This window comes from Castor canadensis, chromosome 3 (assembly GCF_047511655.1).
Source record: "Castor canadensis chromosome 3, mCasCan1.hap1v2, whole genome shotgun sequence".
In the NCBI taxonomy this organism is placed as follows: Eukaryota; Metazoa; Chordata; class Mammalia; order Rodentia; family Castoridae; genus Castor; species Castor canadensis.
This window is the reverse complement of record NC_133388.1, coordinates 22729376-22746849: the sequence shown is the minus strand read 5'-3', so window position 1 is coordinate 22746849 and position 17474 is coordinate 22729376. Positions and strand designations below refer to the sequence as shown.

At 34.4% G+C, this 17474-nt stretch overlaps 1 long non-coding RNA gene and 1 other non-coding gene across 2 annotated transcripts in view; both read right to left on the bottom strand.

The window, feature by feature from the left end:
- Window positions 1–2537: 2537 nt before the first annotated feature.
- The window catches only part of LOC141421269 (uncharacterized), a 56316-nt gene continuing 41379 nt past the window's right edge, over window positions 2538–17474 (bottom strand). The window contains exon 3 of the long non-coding RNA XR_012445878.1: window positions 2538–2805. This is a non-coding gene — a long non-coding RNA (uncharacterized lncRNA). The remainder of the gene's footprint in view (window positions 2806–17474) is intronic.
- On the bottom strand, window positions 13029–13132 carry LOC141422061 (U6 spliceosomal RNA). Its single transcript, XR_012446723.1, has one exon. It is a non-coding gene; the product is annotated as a U6 spliceosomal RNA (small nuclear RNA).

The window sequence follows — 17474 nt, the reverse complement described above, 5'->3', positions numbered from 1 at the left end:
ATGTAGCATTGAGTCATATGTATTTCAGCTGCAGACAACAAAATCCAATTCGTTTTCAGGGGTAATACTGCTGTTCATTTTACAAACCTTAATTGGAACCAATGTTTCTTTTTTATTTGCAAAGTTTTAGTATAAAGTAAATGCTCATTTTTAAAAAGGGGAGGAGACACTCTTGTAGTTAATCAGCCTAAACAAGCTCTTTAGACAATTTGTTCAGAAATTTCTCTAATTAAAGCCTGCCCTCCAGGTAATGTGGTGATCAGATCTACCAGTGGGTATAAATTAGGGACATTATGCAATTAGCACTAAGACCACAAATGGAAGTAACAGCTGGGTGGCTGGAAGAGAAGCAAATAAACAGCTCCTAGGTGGCTCCTTAATATTAAGGAATAGGTCTCCTGTAAGAATATGTTACCACAACTAATTCCTTCACTTCAACCAAAGGGGCATTTTTTTCTTTGAGTTCATGTCAAAAGACTAAACTTGAATATCTTTAAAGATTTTGTTACAGATAAGAAATGTTCAGCTGCAATTCAGAACTGAATCTTGGTTTTTATTCATTTGAAACCTCCTGAATATTTTTCCAATTCATTTCATCCTGGTGCAAAAAAAGTCAGATGAAGCAAAAGATATTTCTATATTAATATAATATTCCCTTGGGAGAATTAAAATGGAGAAGCTACAGGACTTTTTAGATTGTAGCTAAAAAGATGACAGACTATATGGTTCTTTACCTAAAAACAAGTTTAAAAATTAGCTCATATCAAAACACATTGGGATTTTTTTTTACATTTCTATCTTATAAGTTATCACTACATGCTGAGTTGTATCCACTCCTTCTTACTCACCCACCTCCCACCTTCTCCGACCTTATTCATTTAGCTTTCTAAATTCACCTCAACCATTTACTGATTCTAGCAGTTTTTTTAAAAAGTGCTTTCTGAATTCCATGATGTTATTTTCTGATTTCATACCTCCCTTCTCACCTTTCACAACACAGGAGTTATTCATACTCTGTATGCATAAGAGGCAAGTAAATTTTCCAAAGGCCTCTGAAGACACACAACACAGGGGAACTGGGTGTAAAATGGTTTCCCAACAAAACATTGGTATTTTGATGAGCAGCTCAGATTTGAAGGAGAATATGGAAATGTGGCCAAGTGGTTTTCCTCAGGTTGCCAAAGTGGAATGTTCTTTCCAGCTAATAAAATTGGGCATGATATTTAAGGGATCTAATGAAACATTCCAGGTCTGAAAGAAACTCAGAGGCCACTTAAAAAATGAATGCTTAGTTTTAATCTCTCTGAAAAAGAGAATCTAGTTAATTTGCTGCCCTTTTTGTTTATCAGATACTCCTTTTAAGTAACAGTTCAACCTCAAAGAGCATTTAAATCTCAACAGGGGACGGACATCTAAGCTGTTTTTAATTACAACTAATTTGACAAGCCTCATTTCAGCATGAAGTTATCCTATCTTGCCCTGTGCTCATATGGAACACCCATTCATATGATCAGGAGTTCCAGCTAATTAGTGTAGGCGAGAGCAGCCCTTGAGTGGAATTAAGATCAAACCATTCAAGCACAGTTAGGAAGTCAAAATGTTTGTTAAAACCTCTGCCAGAGGAACACAGGACAGTAACACCCACTCTGGGTCCCTGGTGGTCCAGGTGTCCTTTCACTGTCATTTGCCAGTTCTAAGTCTGTAAGGCAATGTCATCAGGGTTTTTTAACAACCACATATTGAGATTTGGAGTCAGATGATCTTTGTTGTGGGGCTGTCTTATGCATAGTAGAGTTTTAACAGCAGCCCTGGTCAGTAGCACCCACCAGTTTATAAAACAATAGTCGTTCCTGATATAACCAGATGTCATGCCACAGGAGGTAAAATCACTTACCAATGAGAACCACTGTATTAGACAATCCATACATGTCTTGCTATGGTCCAGAATGCTTTTCTTTATTTATTTATGGTGGTACTAGGGACCACCCAGGTCCCTACCCAGGGACACTTGCCCAGAATATTTTAAAGCTTAAATTTCTCTGAACCAAAGGATTTAAGCTGTAAACTTTGGAGACCCTGGATTTAGCTTATAGCAGGACCTAAACCCTTTCATGGAGGATATATACTTATCTGTAGACTTGCTGGTCACTCACAAATGTCACTCACAAATATTGACCAAATTTCACTTTCCTTCATACTAAACGTCCTGTCACAATAGGTTTCATTAAGCTGAAAGATGATTATTTAACTAGACTAAGCCTTGTTCTTTGACAGAGCTAGTCTCTTTTCGTCTAATTTCCAAAACTCCCTTCCATAGATCCACGAATAAGGAATACAATAAAAATTGAAATGGACATGACTTTGAGGAATTATGATTAGAAATTAAAATAAATCACAAATTCTTATAAAATTATTTATTTATAACATTCATTTTTGTTATCTTCATTTTTAGTTTGTGTAAACTGGATAGACTTTGTGATAGACTTCAGTACTGCTGAAATACCAAAATAAAATAAAAGTCACAATCACCCATATGATTGGCATGACCATGGGTCACTGCAGCCCTCTGGACCTGTGTTTTGTCACTTGTGGATGACAAAACTGCAAGGGAGAAAAGATTTTCAAATTGTGCACATGGTTGGCGTATTCCACTAAAGAAGATAGATGTCCCATGTGCTGAGTGAGTCATACCAGTTTTACTTTTACTGGATTCATATTTTGAGCTTCAGTATATGATACTGTCAGGTAGGCTTTTTTGAAGCAGCAGCAGATAATTTGACACTAGGATTTGTCACCAATCAGCTCCTGTAGGGTGAAGAAATTAAAAGATTAAAGAGTGGGTGTTTTTTTTTGGTTTTATATTTTATTTTTGTTTTATACTTTACTATTTTGTGTAATTTGGTGTTCATTTGGTGACTTTTTTTCATTTTGGGCTCATATTTTGTTTTCTTTGCAACTGAGTCTTTCATACATTTCATCTGATCCTTTCGCTGAAAGTCAGTATTGACAAGATGCTTATCAAAAATATTAAAAGATTTAGGTAGATATATTGACCTCTAAAATAATCTTAAAATCCAAAACAAATTTCTCTATTAAATTTCCTGTCCTCATCCATTTGTGCTGTTATAACCAAACACCTGAGACTGGGTAATTTATGCAGAATGGAAACTTGCTTCTCACAATTCTGGAGGCTGGGAAGTTCAAGATGAGATGTTGACAATTTTAATTATCTAGTGCTACTTCCAAGATGTCACCTTGTTCTTTGTCCTCTGGAGAGGAGGAATACTGTGTCTTCAGATGGCAGAAGGGCAATGAACAAGAGAGCCAAAGATTATTCAAAGCCTCTGAAATAAGGACCTTAATCCCATTCATCATGGAAGAGTGATCCATGTTCCATGCGCCACTTAGAGCTCCATCTCTCAATGCTGTCACTTGGGACATTAAGATTCATCATTTGCATGTGGGAGGGGGCACATCCAAACCATAGTATTTTCCAATGCAATCCCAAATTTAGAACCACAATAACTCAAGTATTTCAGTATCAAGAATTTAAAGTTATTTATATACTCAGGCACTCATAATTAAACAGTGAAATGTGTGCAAGGATGACGAGAGAAGAATTATAATTCATAGCTTGGAGAGTGGTAGCCAATTCCTAATTCTCTGACACTTTCTACAAAACCAGCAGGATTAAAAGCTTTCAGTTATTTTGGGGATAGGTTAATGTTCATAGCACTTACAATAGAGTCTCTTGTTGTTGAAGGGATTTCCGATCACTTGTTAATTCAATACTGAACAAGGGATAGCTTGCAGGAAATATGAAGATGTGTGGGTTATAATAGGAATAGGGTGTGTCTGTCAGAAATATGGTACACTAGTTACAGTCAAATTCTACTAAAATAAAAACATTCATATTACAAATCAGACCACATCAATAGCCTCTTAATCTACTTTGAACATTACTAGAATACATACTAAATGACACAAGAGAATATGTGTAAGTCCATGCATTTGTCTACTTGAAGGCTCAATATTTTGAACATCTAACCAAAATTTTTTTTTTTGGCATTCAAATGTTTAACAATTGTTTTGTTGAAAACTTTACTGGTGTCAAATGCTAAATTCTTAATGCCTACCTCCTTGAGTATTTTACAGGCATCTCAAACTCAGCTTGTCCCAACGTAAATGTTCTTCTCTCAACCTGGCACACTTTTATCCTTTTTTTAGTACTGGGACTTGAACTCAGGGCCTTCAAATTGAGTCACTCCACCAGTCCCTTTTTTATTGTGATGAGTTTTTTCCAGATGAGTCTCGCAGACTATTTGTCTGGGATGGCTTGGAGCTGTGATCCTCCTGCTCTCTACCTCCTCAGTAGTTTGGATTACGGGCATGACCCACCCAGCACCTGGCTTCACTTCTATCTTGAAGACCTTCTCATGCATATTCTTTTAACAATGCACTGTTTCCTGTCTTTCTAATATTGAATCCATCAGGTCAGATTACATGTATTCAAATCCTCTCACAACCCCCAAGACCTATGTAACTTGGGCAACAAGAGCTGATTTCTCACTTCCTCAGTTTCCCCTTAGACAATAAAGTTACAATGAAAGAATCATATATCATAGGGCTGAGGAATCTACTCCAAAAAGGGGTACAAAAGTGACATCACTTCTTAAATCAATAGTGAAACATATTCTTTTGTATTTATTCTGTGATTTCGTCTTCTTTCAAACAAATTCACCTCAGAATTCTATCCATCTAGTCATAGTCCAGTCCACAGCTGATCATGGCCACATGAGTGATCCTAAATGAGATCAGCAGAACCACCCTGCTGTCAAAGTCCAAAGGTGGTCTTTGCTAGAGAGTTTTCAGTGCATAGTTAAACAGCAACAGATAAGCAATACATAAACTTGGAATCCTTAATGGAAAAGTTGAAATTGTTCCTTCTCTTCAAGCAAATTCCTTGAACATTTTGTACAAATTATTTCCTTCATTTTAACAGTTCTTCAAGAGGGAGAACATTTTTATGGCAAGCCACAACTTCTTTTATACCCTTCATCAAGGAAAGGATTGCATTCTGGAATCTGCTTATCTATCTGTCTATCTGTTTATTGACTTAAAAAAGGCTACATAGGTAACGAATTTCCACAAGGAAAAGCAACATCTCTATTATTAAATTACTTTTAATAATTATTATTAAAAATTATTAAATAAGCTTTTTTATTATTAATAATTCATCACATAACTGCATCATAACTTATTTTCATTTTCTTACCTTTTCATATTTATTGTTACTAAAATTTTATTGTATAATTCTAAGAATATATTTAATGTAAATATTTATACATATTTCTTGCCATTTTGAAAATGCAAATATCTAGATAAACAATTATTTACTTAATGAATCTTTTTTAAGCTTTTAGTGAATACTATAAATTATTTTCCATATAGGCATGTAGAATTTATTTATTATTTAATAAATAATATTTATTATTATTATTATAAATAATATTATCTATTTAATTTCTTCACATTACGGTCATTAACTTTTTAAATAACAGATGAATGGCTGATAATAAAAATGGCAATTTAGTTAGTGCTAATACTTTTTTTAGTTTAGCAATATTTTCATAATGTTTTTCTTTTTAAAATAGTTTTATTCTATTATTTTCTTAATGTGGATTAGTTCCTCAACTACTCATTATTTATATTAATTTATTAGAACTTATAACATTTTAAAATTATATAAAATTTTTCTCAATATCTTCCATATGTGAAAAAATCTTTTAATAAATTTTCAATAAAATAGTTAAACAAATACTTATAAGAGGAAGACTTTGCACAATCATATTTATACTTTTATCTATTCTCCTTTCACTGAAATAAATACATAGAATGTTTATGAAGTTAAGTATCATTTGAAATTTCTAAGAAAAACAAGTCTACTTACCCATTTGTAGCCTAGTTTGGAGTACAAAAGGGCTATATGACTAGATTTTCAGAAGAAGAATGGAAATACATTTGGATGGCCTTGCACATCTAAGAGTTCCACCAAATACACCTAAAATGATTTGGAAAGCAGTTGCGTATGTACTGAACACATACAGATTCTGTTCCTGTCACTGTTTCCTAGCCAATATAGCATAACAACTATTACATGTAATTCCATTGAGTTACATATTGAATGCACTCTGAAGATGATATAGGAGAAGACGTACATGGGAAAAATGAAGATAATAAACCATTTTATATAATGGTTTTTAGTTATTGTGCATGTCCTGTAGGGAATTCCCTACAGCTGCCAAAGAACAACAACGCTACTGGGCTGGAGACATGGCTCAAGTGGTAAAGTGCCTGCCTAGCAAGGGCAAGGCTCAGAGTAAGAGGAAGGTGTCCCAAATAATGCATACACATGCAAGTAAGTGAAAAAACAAAAAATAAATAAAGTTAAAAAAAAGAATCATCTTTCATACAAGCATTTTTATTCTTACATTCCTTTCTGGAATCCAGATCAAAATTTCTACAAGAACAAAAAATTAAAACAAAGAAATCTGGTATTCCAGACCCACAAAAAACTTGGCCTCAGCAGCAGGGAATGAGAGTGAATAGGAAGTGACTCTTTTGTGGTGTAATTCTGTTCCCTTCTCAAGAGCAGTCTGTTCTCCCTTCAACTTTTCACCCATCCTTGTGGAGGTCTAAACTGATCTTAAATACTATTCTCTGCTTAAAACTACCACTTAGTTTTGGAAGAAAAATCAGATTCCTATTTCTCAGGCAAAGAAAGAAGGTGATTTCCGGAGGGTAGAAAGTATTATAAAATTTTGGATAAATGATGTTTTTGCCTTTTAGAATTCTCATTACTATAGAAACCTAAAACCACTATTTTTTTTTTTTAAGAATTGTGGCTTAAGTTTAAATATAGTCAATGCCAAACTTTTCCACAGCATTGTGAAAGACTGAGTACATTGGGCTCTTTTTCTTAGCCAGGAATGAAGTTTTCACACTGGAACTGGGCTTTGTAGTGTGGCATAATGGGCAAGTTTGTGATCTGCTGAGTGATGCTCCTTCTCCTTCTGCAGGATAGCCTAACAGCCCTTCAGAGGAGAATTTTGCAGACCTTTTTAAGAGTATAAATGAGTACTCATATAACTTCCCCACAATTTAGTCAATCAATTTAGAATAGAAATGTCAATACCTGTTTTTCGTATGCAGATTTGTCACCTGTATCAAAGTTCTATATCCATAGGATTCATTAATGTTGAAATTATTACTCCAGTATATCCTGATTTATGTGTATTCTTTCCATGCTACGCAGTTCATTAAAAAATGGTGGCTTGAAAATTATTCCCTGTATTTCAGTATAAGCCTTGATGTTTATTTCTTTTACTGTTGTTCTGCATGGTGGTATATTGTACCATTTACAAAGGTTTTTACAATGTATCAAACATATCATACTTGAATTCACCCCTCCACCTCTCCTTTATTCCCTTCTCTGATTCTTGGAACTGTTTCAACATGTATCATTTTTGCATTTACATCCATGTGTGTACATTTTTTGCACTGTATTCTCCCTCCTACCCCCTTTTGCACACACCTTCCCCCTCCCACTGATTCTAACCTTCCCCCTACCACAGGATCTGTTCCGCCCTCTTGTTCCCTGATTTTCTAAAAGAAAAAAGAAAAACATGGCATTTTTGCTTGTTTGAAATAAAGGTTTTCTGTTACATAATTTGTATTCAGGATAAGAAAAAGGAGTTTTAAAGCAGAAAGAGATAAAGCTAAAGTTTAATATATAAAAATAAAGGGTTAATGAAAAATGGACGGTCAAATAATCTTTAATGAGTATGTACCAATTAGAATTCCAAAAAATATCTGTAAAATAACTTTTAAAACAGGAAGTCCCAAAGAGTTTACTTGTTAAAGATAAGTGCTGAAATCAAAGAGATTCTAAATTAGGAGCTTTAAGGTGCTTGCTTTCAATATTTTGCTTGCTTCTTTCATAAACACTGCTTGAAATAACATACCACACATCTCTTTCTCCTTTTGCTCTTTGAGACAAGCTCTGGCTGTGTGACCCAGATGGGCCTCAAACTTGTATTCCTCCTCTCAGCCTCTCAAGTGCTGGGATTATAGGCATATAGCACCACACTAGGCTCCATATATTTTGTTTATGTTAGATTTCTCAGCACTAATTTTCCTTTAAAATAACATGTATATGTAGATTCATTATTTTATGCACTTAAGAATAATTTAAGCCTACAGCCTAAGGTATGGTAACTATTTTAATTTTCTCTTTTCCTGGTCAGTATTAGAAATACCAACACATCAGTAACATTTAATATTGTAGACTATATTCTGAAAAACAATTATCATACCCACATATAGATATTGTATCTTTATATAAAGAACTAATAAACATTCTGATCCCCATGAAATACTTGAATAACTATCCAAGTGCATAACTAAATTAAAAATTATCAGGTTTTAGATATAGCTCAGCATTAACAAGGCTCTGGGTTCAATACCAGCACCAAAGAATTAAAGAATGTATGTGTATGTGTATATACATATGTGCAGATTGTCAAATTAACTCCCAATGAATTATGTCTATTATCAAGTGACCAAGAGATGTTGGAGGGGTTAAGTGAATAATGGGGCACCCTTTGTGAAAATTCTAGAAAGCTATCAAATATTAGTGTGTTGTATTGAACTGAGAAAGTTGGAAAACATAGAAAGAATGTCACCTTTCTTACTGTTTTAACAAATTGATGTACAAATTAAGGTCACACATGTTTATATTCCTATGATAACTGAGATTCTGAATGTTTTTAAGTCCCATCCCACCTTGTCCCGTGATTCTGTATTTTTTTCCTGACTTACCTCATTCTTTCCCAATCTCCATGATGCATACAAAAACTCAAGAGAGCTCAGTCAGCAAAGATGTCAGTCCTCATTACTATAAATTCAAAGAGAATCAACAAGAAAACTTGTTCTGATGAGTTTGAAGGCCATCTGCTACTCTATTGGCTCTTGCTGTCCCAGCTTATCATTGAAACAAGCAACTCCATTAATTCTCGTGTAATAATAGTTGAAATGTTACTTACTATAGGAAGTGTGTGGGGGGATGCACGTGCATGTCCATGTGCCAGTGTGTGCACATGTATGCATGAGTATGTCTGTGCAGTTAAAGAACTCTAAAATAATTTATATATGTGATTTGCTAAGTAATTGGAAATGAGGCAGAAAAGGGGCCAAATTGTGGGTGGTCTTGTAGTCCAGACTAAAAAATGTGGACTTTGCTCTAAGCCACAGAATTTGAATCAAATTGAGCTCATTGTATTCTGGTCTATTGCAATTTAAGAGGGTAACTTATAGGAGAAATACAGAGAGTACTAGTAGAGTTTTACAAGTAATATAAGGAACTCTATCAAGACATCTTTAATCGGAAAACTGGTGACTAGATAGTTGCAATATTCTTTCATAATCTAAAATTTCATAATGTTAAACCATTTGTGATCTTGTTTTAATTCATACAAATAGATCTGAATATCTTCCCCCTCAAAAAACAATTGTTTTGTGTAGATTTTATAAGTACAGTGATGACATTGAACTATATTTAAAATCAAAGTATAATTTAAGTCTATAATTCAACAAGGAGCAACATAAGTCTACGATACAAACATCTTCACACTCTACTCACTCATGGATTTGCCATTGTACCAGTCATTTATTATATTTTATTTAGTTAGGACTTCATTTTCCGATTAAAATGATCAATAAACATGTGTTGTTTAAGGAAGTTAAACAACATGAAGAACTATCTGGGTGATTCAAAGTTCAAGAGATCTTAAGCTGGCACACAGTCTGCTTTCTTTACATCATTGTAGAATTTGTGGAGAGGAAAGGAGTCTCCATTCTGTGGCCACATGAATTCACTAACAGAGATCAGTGTTTGTTTTTACCCCAGTTATTGCTAAGATTAAGGTGACCAGCATCATTGGCACTTCCAAGAATCATTAATCTAATGGCATGATTATTTTGAATGATTCTAAAAAAACTCTTATTAGTTCGCCAGATCATGATGTTTGAACATGCTAGTGATCCCTGAATTGCTGGCTGCCTGGACAGAAAGAAAGAAAATCAAAGTGAATTTGTGGTGGTCAATCATATGCAGTATACCAAAGGTCTGAATATTCGGAGTGCAGCGAAGAAAATGAGCATATTCTGTGTGACCAGGCTTCATAAACAACAGATGAAAGCCCTGCTTCTTTGTGTGTTATTTTCATATGTTGTTTCTTCATCACTTAATTCATATGAATTGAAATGAGTACTGCCCCTTCTCCAACCGTCTTCTTTAAAAATCCATAAAATAATGCCTACATAATTCCATTTTCTAAAGATTATTGATGATTAATTTGGGAAGTAAACTTTACTGGATTGAGGGAAGCACAGAGAAGTGGCAAAGCCTTACTTCTCAGTATGTCTATGAGGGTATTTCTAGACAAGATTGGCATGCATGGGTCTGCAAATTGAGTAGCGAAGACTTGCCCTCCATATGGGCTCCATTACCTAATAGGCAAGAGGTCCAGATGGATCAGAAAGTAGAAGGGGTAATTCTCAGGCTCACTCTCTTCTCTGGTACATTTGTTTAGTTCCTTCTGCTGCCCTTGCCCTTAGGCTCCAGGTCTTTAAGTCTTTGAATTCCAGGTCTTCTGTCAGTAACTCTGCTAGTCTCTTGGTCCTTTGGCCTCATATTTGGGCAGCACCAGCAGCTTCCCTGGTTCTATACCACTGAGCCATGGTATTGACTTCTCTGGCTCTCCTGCTTGACATGTGGTAGAATCTTCAGTCTGTGATTGTATGAGCTAGTCACTTAATAAATTCACTCACATATGAACATCATATTAGTTCTGTTTCTTCAGCAATCCTGACTAGTACAAGATTATTGTCAAATCAAAGTGCCAAGGTTTAAAAAATAAGTAAATAATGAAAAGAAATGACAATCATTGCTTGTAGATTTCACCTCCTCACTTTTTAAAGATGTGACTATGACTTTAGGTAATTGTCAATGTTTATTTCTCTTACTGAAAAAAAATACTATTTTGAGAGCTATTACTTTTTTATCCATGCAGTATTGCAAGAGAAGATTATATTTAAATAGACTCAATTTGTTGTTGGGTGAAATGATTAGCAAGCCCTGGGAAAATAAATTGTCAAGTAATAAGAACTTGTCTATTTCCCATGGTGCGTGGGTTTACTTTCTGACTCTCTGAGATTACTGCAATTACAAAGTCACTTAATCAAAATGAGAATCACTTTGCATGCTCCTGTTTCCAAAAAGGCAAACATAGTGTACAGGGAAAGCATTGCTTTTAGCATTTCAAATTAAATTTACCGTGAAGTTGTAATATGATTTCCCTCAAGTTCTTTTAAATTGATATTTAGTATTCTGTATGTGGTGTTAAAATTTGGTTGTAATATAAGCTTATGAAAAGATAACAGGAAAAATAGAAAAAATAGAAATGAAGTGTTTGGCAATCAACTGTGCTCTCGCCCTCTTCTCTGAGCATGAACTGTGTGAGAACACAAGAAGCAATGGCAATCAGCTGCTAAAAGAAGTTCTCTTCACCTCCATGACAATATATGGCTTGATCATGGTTTGAAAGCAACAAGCCTCTCAGCATTTGGCCAATTGAAAGACACATTAGTATGTAAAATAAAGAAATGAGCTCTTTCGTCTGTCATCTGGAAACCAGCAGAGTCACTGTTAGCTACAACAAAGGGTCTTGATGGGTAGATTTCTTCTGTTCATAGATTCTACTTGTTGCTTGAATTAATTGAGCTAGAAACAAATTTTCAACCTTTACATGTTTGATATAAATTATTTTAATTAAAATACAATGATCCTCGTATTTTCGTAATGCCATGCTAACATTTTAGTAGTGGGAATAATGAAAAGGTTGCCTAATATGTTTGGATACTTGCTAACACATGTGACTATTATAATATGTTTTGAGATAAGGTGAGATGGGAGTTAGATCACTAAAGAGAAACTCAGTACTAGGTTAAATGTATGAAACACATGGCACAAAGGGCTTTGCCATTCTATTTATATTTAACCAGGGTGAGGCAAGACAGAAGGAGGTGCACGTTATTTTTCTTTCTACCAGTGACCCTACCAGCTAAATGAACATAAATTTGATTTAAAAGCATGGTGGCTTCTCAGATGTGTGTCCTACAGAGTCTATCTTAGGCTTTCTACTGTGTTGCTGTTACTTGGTTTGACGTTTTTTAAATTCCTTACGTAATTTACATGCTAAACGTGCCCCTTTGTCCATGAGTTTACTGAATTTACCTTTATATCTCTAAGACCTGGCATGATTAATAGAACATAAGAAGCAATAACTATATTTCTATTGTTTTGTTTTGAAAGGCAAAATCAATATTACATTCACATTCCTATTGGTAAGAACAGATCTCTTGTTTATGTATAAATATTACAACACATGCTAAAGACTGGAATCTTCTTTCTCTGAATAAGTTTGTGAACAAAAAGACAGAGAAACACAGAAAGACAGAGAAAAAAGAAAGAGAGAGAGAGAGCAGTGAGGATTTGTTTGCTTTTTATTTTTGATGAATCTACCTTTTTTCTTTCTTTTTTTTTTGACTGTTGGGGTTGTTTAACTCATGTCCTACTTCTTGTTAGGCAGGGGCTCAATGATTTGAACCATGTCCCCAGCCTCTTTTACTTCAGTTATTTTTGAGATAGAGTCTTGATTGATGCCCAGGCATCAATCAAGATGCCAGGACCACTTGCCACCTAGTTATGCACCCAGAATAACTGTGACAATAAGCACATGTCATCACACCCACAAGACCCCAGTCTTGTAAGCTTTTCACCTGGGCTGACCTCAAAACTGGATCCTCCATCCCTGAAGAAGCTAGGATTACCACTGCACCCAGGAAACCTGCTTTAATAAACTAACAAATTCTTATTTTTATAATTTTACTTCTTTTTAAAAAAATGTTTTAATATGGAACACTTCACAAATTTGGATGTCATTCTTATACAGGGGATAGGCTAATCTCTGTATTGTTCCAATTCTAGTATATAGGCTGCCAAATTGAGTACTATTTCTTTCACTTCTTTACTCTTTTCTACAACTTTTATTTTTACAAAATGAATTAATTCTACTGAAGCAAAGGGGCAGAAATGGAAATTTGAGCAGAAATATATGGACATTAAAAAAAATCACCATTTTTCTTCTCTCTCTCTCTCTCTCACACACACACACACACACACACACACACACACACTTTATGCTACAGTTAAAGCATGGCAAACATTTTCCTGGCCTTATCTTCATAGGAAATTACTTATATAGGTAGGGGTCTGGTTGGGGGAATGGGTTTTAGTGTTCATGACATCTGCTACAGCCTCGTTTTGTAATTTTAAGCATATTATTTAACCTCTTCGTGTTTGTTTTTTCATCTGTGAAATTTGTATAATAATGCTAATTTATAGGGCTGTTAACTATGATAATGAAATGTTGTGGCTAAGGTGTGTGTTCTGTGTATGGAACACAGCTGCTCAATAACTTTAACAATTACTTTTTCATGAATCATCTATGATAATGAGGGGGTATTTTACTTATGGTTTCATTGTGAGAGTGTTTTCATAGACATGCTCTAACGGGCTTTAAATTTTACAATGAATTACTGTCAGAGTCAATAAAGTTGCAGCCTGTTGCACTTTATCTTTTATGAGTTTGTGATGAATGAGAAGTAGCAGCGTGACATTATAAAAGCTGCGTTGCAATGAGAGAAAAGCGAACCAAGTTTAAAATCTCTTGTCTGACACCCTTTCACGGTATGAACTTGAACCTCTCACCTGGTGTTTCTGGGTGAGTTACTTCGCCTTGTAAAGAAGAAACGCATGATCTCACTCAGGAGAAGGCAGAAATCTGGGCCAAACACGTGATATTTTCCAGTCCTTCGAAGATCTGAAGTTCATAATACTGTGAATAGCTTTTTCATTTATTTCTCTTACTCTCTTTTTTTTTAAGCTGAAGTCACCATGGACTAAGTGGAGAGAAGCTAAACCGGCATTGCTAAGTGGAACTCTCTGTAATGAAGGAAATGTTCTATATCAATAATCAATATGGTAGCCACTAGTCACAAGTGGATGACTAATGAGTACTTGACATGCTGCTTTCTTGACTAAGGAACTGTGTTTTCTTATTTTATGTTAAATAATTTATATTTGAATACAAAAAAAAACCACATACATGTAGCTGGTGACAATATTATAGGATAGAACAGGTAAGAAAACTTTGAGAAAAATAATACAAAAACATAAAACAAAAAATAAATAGAAAGATATCAAGTCAAATATATCCCATAGGCCCAGTTACTGCTTTAAAATAAAATTGGAAGACTATTAGAAGAACTTATTCCTATTTTGAAATACAACATACATGACCTCATGAAAACAAATATGTGTTTGGGAAGGAAATGCATTCATATGCCATGTAACATTGCCATGAGCAGCAATAACTTGCCTTAGTTAATTAATGAATTATAATTGAAAAATAAAAATTTTATCAAATATTTGCTCAAGTACCACTTACTGTTTTAAAATATGTACACATAGTGGAATAGTTAATTGAGTTAATTAGCATACATTACCTCACAGACATCATTATTAGTGAGACACTTAAAAGCTACACTAAACAATTTTCAAGAACATGGTATTATACTCACTATGTTGTATAAGAACTTATTTTTTAAAAATTAGCTTCTTATAAATTTTTTTCCTTTACTTTAAAAAGGAATGTTTCTGATGAAAAGCTGATGGTTTGTTTTCCCACACTATCTCATCTCAATTCCCTTTTGTCTCTAGAATACCAAAGAGTGGGAGAAGAAAGGGAAATATGAAGATATTTTTGGAGTAAATTTTGGAAATTTGCCACCTATGTAGCCCCAGTCTTTGACACTACACAAAACAAAAATTATTTTACATTTCAGTACTCTATGTAAGGAACTAAAGGAAAAGTAGATGACTTTTTAGTAATTTGGAAATAGTGAAGAATCAAGAATATTGTGGTAAATATCTTAATATTTTAATAGTTTTATCTACTTAAAATATTTACTAATCAATAGTTAAATATTTAGTTTAAAAACTGAGTGACAAATCTGAGATTTACTTTGGCTCAAAAATTTTGCTTTTCCTATAACTGTTTATTTACAAAATAATCATTTCACAGTGTTTTAAAGTTCTGAAACTTCTCTATAAGCACATGTCACTTGGCTCTGATAGTGAGCTATTCCTATGGTATAGGTATCAAAGTGATATTGGTTTGCTTTTGTGTTATTATAAGATAATGAAAGTGAACTTATTTAAGTTACTCCAAATGGCACATAATTAAGAGTTTGAGAATAAGAACTCTAAGTGTTGTGTGTTTGCCCCTAAACTCTTCCTTTCTCTACCTTACTTGTAGTACTGATTCTGTGTTTTTTCACAGAAACTGAAAAGAATTCTGCTCTCTGGTCTAATGCATGCTTTTGTTAGTTGTGTAATACTTTGCACCAGAGAAATTCTCCTTTTGCAACCTTGCAAAGAATAAATGCCAACCCTAACATGTGATTTACGATCCTGAGACTCATTCCCCTTCTAGCTGCTTTGTGATTCATATTTGTTTTAGTGTTGTTTGGCTTTATTTTGATTTGATTTGTTTTCCTCCTTTTCCCTCCAACAGAAATTGATTAGAAAGGGCCTATACAAGGCAGATCTTATTTGAAGCTGTATAAGAAAATGCAATTTCCAGCATAGATCTCTCTGAGATGTCCTTTCAACATAGAACCTCCAGGAATGTCTGCTGAGCAGAGAAGAGGGCAGCTTTTATTGACAGTTTATTGGGAATGGGGATTAAGCTTATATAACTGTGTGCCCTACAGAGGTGTAGAAAAACTGTAGCATGATGTAATGGTAAGCACTTGATGTTTTATTCAGATTTTTTCCTTGTAAAAGGAGAAATACTTACTGTAAAGTCATTTCAAACAGATGTTCTTAACTCCAGCACTGGTACTGCTTAAATTTAGAGAATGGTAGGTCTTTGAACATTCTTCCCAGGGTGCCTCATTCAGGAGTCTTGACTTTATGTGCCATATTTATGTTCACATTACAATGAGACTATTTATAAGTTTTGATATTACTCACAGGGTCACAAAGTTAGAGCAAATTTAATATATTAAGTTTCCCTTGAATTACCCATTTTCCTCAATTTTTCTTCCTTCTAAATAGTAGACAATGCAATTACGAGAAAAAATAAAATCATAAAATGTGAAAAGGTTAAAAATTAGCAGGAAGAACTATTCACCATTTCCAGGATATGAAATGCAATTGTATAAATGAATATACATATACATGTTCAAATATATATTAAAAGCAGTCACACATAATTTACTTAGTTTAACAATTGACAGCACAAACACAAAAATACAAAAACATTTAAGGAAGAAAAACTACTACAAAAGAATCTACTGATCCTTTGAGTACAAAAAAAGTGCTTTTGCTATTATATTAAGCTTTGTGGTAAAAAGAATGTTTTGATTTGAATTAATGCAAAGTCAGAGCTGAGAGAAGAATTAACAACATGGCTATTGATTAGCTAGTTGTTGATTTCAGATGCTGTAGAAAAAAATACATTCAGGTAGAAACATACTTAAAATGAAGTTATTCGTACTATATTGCTGGGCCTATACTGTGAAAGTACAAAATGACAGTTACATTGCAAGGTAGTGGAGTGAGATGTCTGGGAGCAAGGACAAGGTGTTTGATTTCTATGAGAGCCATTTAGACACGAGTAGAGTACTAAATACAGATGCACAGCAACTGGGCGTGGGGAGGAAGAAAAGTGGACCTGTAAGTACTCACATTTTTTGTACTTGTGGAGAAAGGAGTAGATTGTCTCACTCCACACCACTTTAACTGAAGATCTCCCATATATTCTCGACAAGGAAGGGCAGATATCTTACAACCAACCCTCTGGACTAACCAAGGATTTCTGGGAAAACTTTTTCCTCCTAAGACAACACCCACTCTTCCCCTCCTTTCTGTGTGGATCAGTCATGATGACTGGATTTATACCAGCATGAATAAAAAGATCAAGAAGGAGTTTGAAAGGACAAAGTTCTTGAGTCCTTCAGCCAGTAGACCATAGCTGACCCCAGCACACTTCAGACCTTCATCCTCCAGAGAAATAGTAAACCACTAATTACTGAAGCTGTGTTATCAAAGGTTCTATACCTGAAATCAAATATAATCTCTGACATAGTTATGGGAGCAGTCTCAAAGGGAAGAGAGGGGAAGCAAGGGAAGAAAAGAAAGAAAGGTTTGTGTCATATAACCCTCAGAAAGAAGATAGCTTCGTGTCATGAAGTCTCCATAAGACCTGTGGTAGTAGACTGATTTC